Genomic DNA, 11,172 nt, shown 5'->3' on the forward strand with positions numbered 1-11,172 from the left:
AGAATGTCTCTGCAAGAAATTAACTTGACTCTCAAATAACCATAAGATCATCTGCTTATATTTGGGAACAGTAAGGAAGAGACCAGGAAGTCTGTATTCCTATATTATAGTCTCAGAATCCAATCTTGTAAATGGCTTGAGGTACCGATATTAATGAGGCCTTAGGTAAGGCTTGCAAATACGTCATTACTGTCTCCATTACGGGTGTCCCATATCAGACATACACACAGTGTAAGGGTCAAGGTCCTCACATTATTAACAGCCCTGAACAGCATTCAAAACTAAAAAACCTGACAAACACAAGACATCTCAATGTGCTTCTGAGACGGAGGCTCTGCTAAACAGCAGAATGATGATCAGACTAATTGTCCCCTATGTCTCCCTGATTAAACTCACACAAAATAACAGCTGCCATTTTTACTTAACACAAGGCTTCCAGGCCTAAGTTCACTAAAGTGTTGACACGAATATTATGATGGAAAATTGAATATTATAAGTTATGTTAAATCTGACCATTCATTAAACAAGGAATTTCCTCTTTTTCTGTAAATGTCCTGGCTTATTTTTATTTTCTAGTATTTCCCACAGGGTTTCCTGATGTGTTCTCATTTCCATTGCAAGGTCAATGTTCGAGTTAAAATTTTTAATTTCTACAGAAATCTCTGTGGCTATTTCTCTTTCATATCTGTTGTCCTGGTTGCTCTCAGGAGCAAAGAGCTCAAGCTTGCGTGACCTTGGTGCAGTTCTGTTGTAGAGCAACCCCGATACAAAACGGGGTGCCTGACTGTGGGTCCTCACCCGAGCGCTTAAAAGGACTTATCAATGCTCTACTGCAGGCACACGTGAAAGGTTAATAAAAGGTTTATTTACAAGGGAAGGGGAAACGAGGAAATGTACAGCTCAGGGAGAAAAGTGGGAGACAAAGTTTTAAATGAGTCCTACCCGATCAGCCGATCAGGAATCCCAAAAATGGCTCTCTCAGAGTTGGCCGCCAGCCAGGAGCGGTGAAGCCAGGAGGCGAGCGATTGCGAGCCAGAGGGCGAGCAAGGCCCACGTGTTTGGTTTTTATATCCAACCTGGCTGCCCAACTCTACCCTTAGGTCCCAGCCACCCTCCCCTTGGTGGTGATGGGATTTGTCTTTCCCAATGTCCTGATGGCTTTAGTCTGGAGTGGGGGTGGAGTCCACAAAGCCTGTATGAGATTATCTCAGGACATCCTTTCCCCCTAACAGTTCCACATCAGCGAAAAGCGCTCTTGCCATTATTGTCCCATACGCAGTCACTCACTTAGAGTCATCAGCAGCATTTATTTCCAAATATCTTTCTCTAATCTAGATCCATGGATCTCCACTTTATAAAATCAGACTTTCTTCTTTAAAATCTACTCACACTCTACTAACTCACTTCCTCTCAACCTTCATCACCCAGAGCATTATGCCCTCCAACAAAGATAGTTCCAGGATTACCTGCATCTCAATAAGGAAGTAATGTATTTCCTCTTCCTGTGTTTTGCTTCTCTGTCTTATCCTTCTCCCCTCCCTAACCCATGCAGGCCTGAAAGTTAGCACCACCTTGCGCCATAGGAGGGCATTTTTCTCAGCGATCTATCCCCAGAGCTGCGTTTGGGGACTGAGCCTCAACTTCACTGTCATTTTGAATCTTAAAGTTGAATGACTCAGAAAGACTTGGAAGTTTCTACCTAAATACAGATCAAGTTACTTCATCTCTGTATTTTGTCATTAGAAAAGTTTGGGTTAGCTGCATATCACTACTATAAAGTCTCAGAACTGAAACTTAGATTCACAGGGATAAATGAAGCACTTATGCCCTGGGGAGAGGGTGGACTATAAAGGGAGCTGTGCAGATTGCACGCCTTCATTGGGAGAAAGAAGCTCTCCAGTCTGCTTTTCTTTCCCTAATAACATGCCACATTCTACAATGTATTTATTCATGGCAGCCCTATTCTACTCAGAAATAACCTGGAGCAAGTCAGCATGGTCTTGTGTTAGTCTGGAGGTAAAATAAGGTAAAATAAGTGATGCTGACTCCCAAGTCAAATCTCCCCCTCTCTCTAATGAAAGACTCCAAGGGTTATGTATAAAGCAAGTCTCTGATCACCTCATATTCCCATCTGGATTTATTTCTCCCAGTTCCCAGATTGCTTCTGCACATAGAGAATTCGATGATGAAAATTGAGATTCTATCCTGCATACTGTTTGACTCAAGTATTAGTGCAGATTGATTGTCTGGAGGGGAGACAGTTGCACCAGAATTTATTAACCTCTATTTTAATAGATTAAAAAAATACAACAACAAGAGAAAAACTGTCTATCTACAGTGACTTTCTCTCCGAATAGATTTCTTGACAGAAGGGCTTAGGATGAGCCTGCCATAGCTTTTGGCTTCCATACCCCAAACCATCCAGTCTCCATCTTATCTGGAGGCAGGATCTTCTTGTTCAGCGCTGTTTATGCCATCACACTGATCCAGTTGTCTGACCTGACTATTCATATTGGCTAATAAGCCTGAAAAGTCCATGTTTTAAGAGGGAGGTGAAAAGTGATGGGACATATGGGACCCGGGTGCTGGGAATTTGCTTGTGTCTGCTGCTGACTCAGTTGTCTCACCACCTGCTTAATCCAACAGATGCATCTTCCTTATGCGGCACCCAAGACTCAGATTGTCCACATCCTGTGGTTCCCTGTACCCCTAAATTTGAGTTCCTTTCCAATTAAGAGAACAAAATTTGTTGGCTTTGGGCCAGTTCACAACAGATGTGGGTGACAACCGCCAACTACGCAGGAAGCGTCCACCAGGGCAAGGCATGAGAATCAGTTTCTTAAAAATTCCCATAGACGTGATCCCATCAATCACCTAACACCTGCTCAATAAGCAAGACTGGGAGACATTCTCCTATGCATCTTTGGAGATTCAAAGCTTCCTATTGGGAATTACAGCTCAGTTTACTACTAAAACTTAAGAAGGTTGAAAGTTAAGGAAATTACTGGAAAGTGGATATTGCAACTTTACATGTACTTGAGGAAAAACTGCAAATCTACCCCAAACTTTGACATGATGCCTTCCTATAGCACTGACTGCCCATCTTGCTACCTGAATCCCACATGGTGATCATGCAGTGTATGGGTATTCAGTCCTGAGCAACTGAACCTTTCCACTGTCCACATGTAAGACACTGGGAAACGGGATTCTGCTGATCAGAATGGCATTGCTACTTTGTGCAAGGTCTTGCAAGGATGTCCATTTATGGAAACTGTAAGACATTGTACCCTGACTTTCTCTTAAGATGTGTCTGTTACTGTTTTTTGCCTAAAGAAAATGTTCTCTAGCATGTACTTCCTACTTAGTGAAGCTAAGAAAAATCGGAGCGACAGGGACAGTGTGCAAGGAGAAATACAAAGGCATTAGTACCAGGGAAAATATCCTTGTGGACTCAGAATACTTATCAATTGAATTGATATTAACCTGACTGTCCCAGAAAATGTCAAGGTGAGTATTAGAATGTGTATTTTCTATGGTCTCTAAACGAAAACATAAAAATTCAAAGAGTACAAAATCTTGAATCCTGCAGAATACACCAAAAAAAAAAAAAATGTGCTTAGCTGTGACTGGAATAATCCAAGGTCTTGGCAAGAGCTAACGGAGGCTGCCAGCTGTCAACCCTCCACAAACTGTAAAGTAGGTCATCCATGGCTCCCCATTCTCACCACTCTGTGCCCTTCTCTTGGACCCTCTTCCCCATCACACCCTTCAGGTGCTTTCATTCTATTCCCATCAGAACCTGGTATCAAACAGGTTGAAACCTATTCAGACTAATTTGTGAGTGATGAAGATAAATGGAGACTCTAGTTTTGCTGCAGCTTGGGGTAGACGGGAGGGGACATTGTATTTTAATAGAAACATTAGCCATAAACAAAAGACTAAAGCAACCATGGCAGAATTTGGAATGTTTGAGGAACACGGCCCAAAATAAAAAACAGGAGTTTGTTCTCTATTTGGAGGCTCAGCGTGGATCATAAAAGGAGGGTCTGGGCTCTGCCAGAGTGGACACGCCTCTTCCAGTGTCCAGGAAAATGTCCATTTGGAGGACACAGCTAAGAAAACATTAACCTGTCTTCAAAAAAGGCATTGCAGCAGAGGGCAGAATTAGCATCCTTGGGGAGAAGAATATCCAGAAAAGAGATTTCATTTCAGTAACAGGAATAGCTTTGTAATAGTTGAAAGTCGTTCAACAGTGAAACAAACAGCCACATCAGAGGGCGAGTTCAGGTGGGTGGCTAAGCTGGGAAGGTGTCTACATTGGTTGGGACTTAGAACCCAATGAATGACCTGAGCTCTTTCCATCTTAGACTTCATTACAGAATTCTATGTTGAAAGAATTCTGCTACCACAAAGCAACACAGTCATTATTTTAGTATATTCTTCCCAGTTTTCTTTTTCAATCCACAGGTTATTCTATATTCTGTATATACTCAGACTCTATATGCACATTTGTATCTCTTTTAACATTATGTAATTAATTTGCTGTGTTGTTAAGTGCTTTCCCTAATCATTGTTTCTAAGGAACTACATATATATTTTGTCTAGGAACATTGTACAGTATTGAATCAATTCTCTTATGGCTGAGAATAAGGCAGCTTCTACAGTTTCCCCTCATAAATATTGCTTTGAGGAACATATCTGTAACTTTTGCATTAGTTAGTTATCAGATATGTACATGAGGAAGTTATATACATAAACTTTACTTATCTATTAAATATATATACATATATATGTGTGTGTGTACATATAATCTAAAGTAAGTCCCATTTCCTCAAGTAGAAGATTCAAAATAACAGCTTTGGTCAATGTGATATGTAAACTCTTAGAAATGCCCCTACTTTAAAAATTTTTATATTAATTTAACTATGTATAAAAATTCAAAATCATATATTATATAAAATAATACATTAATTTTGAAATACCTTTTTCCATTGCCACATTTCATAAATGTTATTCAAATTCTGCACATACGTCTCAAATCAATGTGTTTGTCATCACTGGAGCTGCTTTTTTCTTAATCTTCAAATATTTTTCTAGAGCATATCAAACTTACTCATGTCTAAGTGGTTTAAATTATAGCACATTATGAATCCTTACATGAAGCCATCACTAAAAATATTTTTGAACCATACATTTATTTACATAACACTAGAATATTGTTTTGCCATTTATCCTGTAGGTAAATATTCATGTTCTCCACAACAGAACTTTTACTTTAAAAGATTTATTTAAACAATATCAAACATTTGTTCTCTATTTACTTAGAGGTTCAGTGTGATTTTGAGGCCATACTCCCAAGAATAGTTACTGAATTTCTGTTTAATTAATCATCTTTTTCACTAATCTCCTGAGCTGATTTCCATAGCATTCACGAACTAGCATTGACTGAACAGAAGTTCACTGTGTAGTCAAACATATGTAATATTTTCTCACAGTAAATTCCCCAAAGTGGAATATTTGCTCAAACTAATATGAATGTTTTCACCCTGTTGATATGAACCAGTTGGTTTCCAATAAAAACTATTTCTGGGGCCTCCTTGGTGGCACAGGGGTTAAAGTCTCAGCACTATCAAGCTTTGGCCCGACTGCATGAATTTGATCCCCAGCCAGGAGCTGACCCACGTGGCGCAGCAGTCTCCTGTCTCGCCCACTGCTCCCCTCAGCAGTGTATTTCAGTAGATCCACTTGTTCTGCTCCTCATTCTGTCTCTGGTGAATTCTCTCACCACCCTCTTCTACCCCACACCTCTGGCCTACACCCCAGTTCTTGTATGCATAAATAAATAAAAATAAATCTTTAAAAAAACCTATTTTTATTGTTACCAACATTTTGCCATCATTGAAAGTGTAATGTTTTCACAATAAGCATTGCTTACATAACTGTCGAAACTGATTTATTAATGCTTCATTGGCATTTTTATTACTAGACAGTTAAAACAATTTTCTGTTTGTTAATTAATGAGTGAATTTCTTCTTTTGTCTTTAATCCATTTATTTTTTACTTTTTTAATGTCTTAGCTGTTTTGTGTGGTTGTAATAATTTTGTGCCTCTAAGTTTTAAACATTTAACCTCAATACCCACATTGACAAGAGGAGATTTCCGAGGTATTCTGGATGGCAGAAGGTGGTGATGGCAAAATGCCAAGGAAAAGAAAAAAGGAAGAAGAGGGTTTTTGTACTACTGTATTTCACTGTGTCAACTACGTACCACAGAGGTTGAAATGCATTGTGTCTTTGTTCAAAAACCCTCAGCAGTGATCCACTATGTATGTCTCAGCATCGGAAGAGGCCTCTGAGACTGATAGTCCTCCTGTCCCATCTCTGATTCCTTTCTTTAGGGATTTACTCCATATAGTCCATTGCTATAGTTTCAGAATCTGAACAATTATAACCAAAAGTCATCAGACAAAAATAATTGCAACACACACTTTAATAATATTAATTAAATACACTCATGGTGCTGTAAAAAAAATAAATCAAGGAAGAAGAAAAGGGAATGGGACTAAGAGTGACTGTCATGCTGTAAACGGGGTCACGCACTAGCATATGATGAACGAAGAAGCTGAGTTCAGGTCTGTCTAATGTACAGACTCTCCCCTCCCTTCAACGAGCTCAATGCTTCATACACGCAAAGCCCCTGCTTGGTTGAGGTTGTTGTATCTCACTGGAATATGACACACTTACAGAGTCGAAATTGCTTTAGATCATGTCTAAGACCACAATGAGGAGAGCAACTGCAAGGTAAATCTGACACTGAATCCCCATATGCTACCAGTTCCCCTGATGAGAACATTGTCAAATGAAGGTGTAGACCTGGAAAGAATGTTGTTGTGATTAGGCAGCACTAAACAAATGTCCCAGAGATGTGATGAAAGTTACAGGCCCTTCATAAATAAACCTGAGTTATCAGAAAGTCACGAGGAAGACTAGATGGTGGGAGAGACAGTGGTGGTGCATAGAGTTAACTGAGAGGAGCTTTTGGAGATGAATCTTGAGCTGGTCCTTGGAGACAGTGGCAGACTTGACTTGACTGCGAATATTATTTCAGAGTCGAGCAATTTCTCTCTGTGACCTAATGCCACCAAGCAGGCCCTCCTCCCAGAAATAAGACACAGTTTATCTCTACTCACTTAAACTATGTGTTTTTGAAAGGTGTTTCCTGGGAACTAAGCAACATTTCTACTCACTTCAGAGGATCGATCAATGTTAATACCAGAGATCTGAGAATTTATGGAGTGCAGGCTCTCCTTCTCCCTTCTCTTGACCCTGGGTGGGTTTGATCCAAGAGTACAGGGATTAATCTCTTCATCCCGGCATTATAGTCTCCAGTTAACACACCAAGTCCACCTGCTCTTTTTTAAGTCTAGAAGGACAAAATCATTGCATACAGGAAAAAAAACTATCCCCAGGTTTCCTCCAGGTCATCCAAAATACCTGGTTTATGACTTAAAGGACTAGCTACATCAACTCAATCAAAATAATACAGAACAACAATTCACACAGATAATACTTTAAATGAAGTTCTCACTTTTAGTGCAAGTAGAAATAAACCTAGGATTACTATTTTCTAGAAGAGAAAACTCTTACAGATATTAATTCATTTAGCATATAGTGATGAGTTTACAACATTTCTTTCTGGTGTAGCAAACTAGAGGCATTCACAGTTACAGAAAAAATATGACTAACTTTCTGCTTCATGCAAGAAATCGCACAGAATAATATTGTAAGTTCAAAAAAGAGTTTTAAAATGTTTTAAAACCTGCTGGTTGCAATGGGAATATGTAACTTTGCAAAAGATAGATTTTCTATTTCCATCTCATCCTGGTGATCAGTCCTAGCCTCATCAAGTCATTATATCTAAGCTGCAATATGCGGTTTCACTTGCACAGTACTATTGCCATGACTAAATAAATAAACTAAACCAAATCAAACCTTCAGTTCTAACTAGAGACAAGGGAACTAGAAGTACAAGTTAAATGAATCTACAAAGACACATTAGGCAAATGCAGAAGGCAAAACTTTCTGCAGAACAACAGGTCCAGTGCCTCCACCAGTGTCATGAAGAGCATAAAGAAGGGGAAACTGCGGGCAGAGAACTATTACAGATCAAAGGAACACAAAAGATTAGCAACCAAATTAAATGCATAATTTTTTATTGAATTCTTATTTTTTAAAAAATCTGTAGAAGATATTTTATGGAGAATTTGGAAAATTTTATTAGATTAGAGATTATATGACATTAGAGAATGGTTAATTAACTTTGTTATGTAAGAAATAGTATTATGGTTATACAGAAAAATATTTTTATTTTTAAAAAATGCATGCTGAAGTGTTTAAGAATGAATTTTCATGACACTTATAATTTATTTTTAAATATGTGAACTAAATAATTAGCAAACATTAATGATTATTTAATCTATGTGATGTTTCTATAGATACTGATTCCATTAATCTCTCTTTTGGACTGTTTCAAAGATTTCATAATGAAATGTTTCTTAAAGTTTTTATTTTTAAGTGACCAAGAAGCCTGCAGCAAGTTTAAACAATGGAAAAGTAATATATGATATGTTTCTTGAAAATTAGACTGTTTCCTTAAAGAATACTGCTGTGCTCAGAGTTCTCCCCAATCTCTGGTGTAAGAACACATTACAACTGTATGTTCATATGAAATATTTCTCAGACATAAATAAACTCTGTCACTGACTATATAGGTAAAATAAATAAGAAAACTGCTAATGGTGATGTTGTACATTCTGGATCATTCTGAGTCAAGGTATCAGTTTAAATGAGGTATCTTAAAATCACTGCCTTTCAAGATCTGAGATAATGATAATGACTCAAAAGCAAGTCCTCCACTTGAGAGGGAGGAGGCAGATTGTTCCCTGCGTCTACAGATGTACCAGTGAACTCCAATCAGTTGGCTGTCAAGTTCATTTCTCCCTCCGGTGGGCGGCCATCATAGAAAAGGGCAGTATGTCAAAAGTCAGTTATGTCAGGGGTATCTGACTAGATTTATCTACTCTTGGGGCCTTATATGGGTCTCAATTCAAAAACCTGGCCTCTGTTAATTCCTCTCTGGTTGTTAAGGTGAACCCAGTTCCTACATATTGTCCCTTTTCTCTGTTCCTCCAGAGAATAAACTTGGCAGATACAGAGCATATGGTCCAGTCTCCTTCCAGGGAGATCTGAACTTCTGGATATGTTCACCCTGTGCCTGCTTCTCCCTCTCCCCCTTCCCACAGCAGAGAATCTCGTACCACAATGAAAAGTTACATAGAGAAAAATAATGTCAGGTCTCCCAGGCCATTCTGTGGCTGCTTCAGGGAGGAGATCAGCTATGGGAGTGAGAAGATGTCCAGAAACACTTTCAGATGATAAATAGAATACCGTAGAAGACTGAGCTCTAGGTATCTGCCAATGTACAAAAACAATGTCAGTGGACTAGGAATTGTGATACTCGATTTAATCTCTGTTCCTTGAAATGGGGCGCTTTGCTCAAGTTGTGAAACTCTATGAATCTTTTCATTCTTTTATCTGAACACATAGGGGAGTAAATATATGCTCCTTGACGTCTCTCCCAGTTGTGACACTCTGGGATTCCTCTCCAGAGCACAATTGATCTTTGATTACTCATGTTAATGGAAAAGAATGTGATTTGAATACTCCAAATTTGCAAACAACATGAAACTCATTTCTATTTGGCTTTAGGATATATTTCATGGTGTGGAGCAAATCACAACACATTTATCTTCCTAATGACACTTAACTCAAGCCAATGTTAGAAATCAATTTGTTTACAGCTTACATTGTAAGGCAGTATTCCATAGGCGGCCTCCTGCACAGAGACCAGACTTGGGCAGACGTGGATTCTGGTCAAGGCGCTGTCACATCCCAGCTTATCCTCTCTGAACATGAAATACCTCATCCCTGAAATGAGCACTCACTGACTCAGGCACTGTGTTGGCACAGGAGATACAGAGATAAACAGGACAAATCCCTCCTCTCAAGTATCTCAATGTAATGAAGAAGAGAGAAAAGGGGCTCTGAGTACAATGACAGAGATAAAAACTGGATGCCATGAAAATTTAAGAATGGGATGGGCAACTAATTTGAGTGGTTATTTAGCACGTCCCACAGAAGATAACAGCTAAGACCAGAAAATGAGTAAAGTCTAAGAAGGTGTTTCTTGGCATTTTTTTATTTTTAATCAGCAAAAAAACAGTATGAGACTCTGCCCATGAAGATGAAGTTGTTTGGTGTTTACTGGACAAGCGTGTAGTTGTGCGCAGTGCAGGAAGGAGTTGTCACAAAGATTATAAAGAAGTGATGTGCTAAATAAGCCATGGATTTGGATAAGATCTTTCAGTTAAAGTGTGAACATCAGCCTTTTTTTTTTAAATCTTGCTCCCTTTTGATAACAAGATTCACTTACTTTTCATGGCTACCATTTAATAAGGTCAGTTTCAATGGGGTTACTATAAAGTTTATAATAGATGCAGAGATCAAAGGCAAACCAAGGCCAGTGACTTGAGAGCTCCAGAGGGGAGTTTTCAAAAAGGAAATGACTGTGTCAAAAATCAGAGGTCAAACAATAATATAAATAAAAGGCATCAGTTGAATGTGGCCAGAGCCACTGTGTCTACTTGCACAGGTTACAACTTACACCAGGGCACCAAGCTGAGGGGGCAAGTGGGGCAAAAATCCAGTCTCTGGTGTGGAGCTAAATCAGCTGGAGAAAGGGCTGCCTTTTATAAAGCAAACAAAGATACCATTGGTTTGCCAAGCTTGAACCCAAGGGGCTGCCTCTGCATGCGCCCAGAGGGGTTGTCTATTCTGACTCCTACAAAGAACCATATGGGCTACTGGCTCTGAATTTAACAACTAGGAAGTCAATGGAGAGAATAAAATTTTAAATTTACATGAAAGCCCTTTGTAAACTGTGTAATACTATTCAGGTGTAAAATGGGGCAGGCAGAGGGTACTAAGAAGCTTAGCAGGTGACAAAAGAAATGACACTGCCCACGAACATTTCCTGCCTGACCCACAGCATGCAGATCACTGGCGACATTCAAGTATCTGGCATACTCCTCCGTGGGAAACCAACTGAGAGTAG

General features: G+C 39.2%; 1 protein-coding gene across 1 annotated transcript in view; it reads left to right on the top strand.

The window, feature by feature from the left end:
* LOC119238894 (T cell receptor alpha chain MC.7.G5-like) overlaps positions 1 to 11,172 on the top strand; it is a 252,268-nt gene that overhangs the window by 142,135 nt on the left and 98,961 nt on the right. The window lies entirely within an intron of this gene.

The sequence above is a fragment of the Talpa occidentalis genome, unplaced genomic scaffold (genome assembly GCF_014898055.3).
Source record: "Talpa occidentalis isolate TD23 unplaced genomic scaffold, MPIMG_talOcc4v2.1 talOcc4.11, whole genome shotgun sequence".
NCBI classification, from domain to species: Eukaryota; Metazoa; Chordata; class Mammalia; order Eulipotyphla; family Talpidae; genus Talpa; species Talpa occidentalis.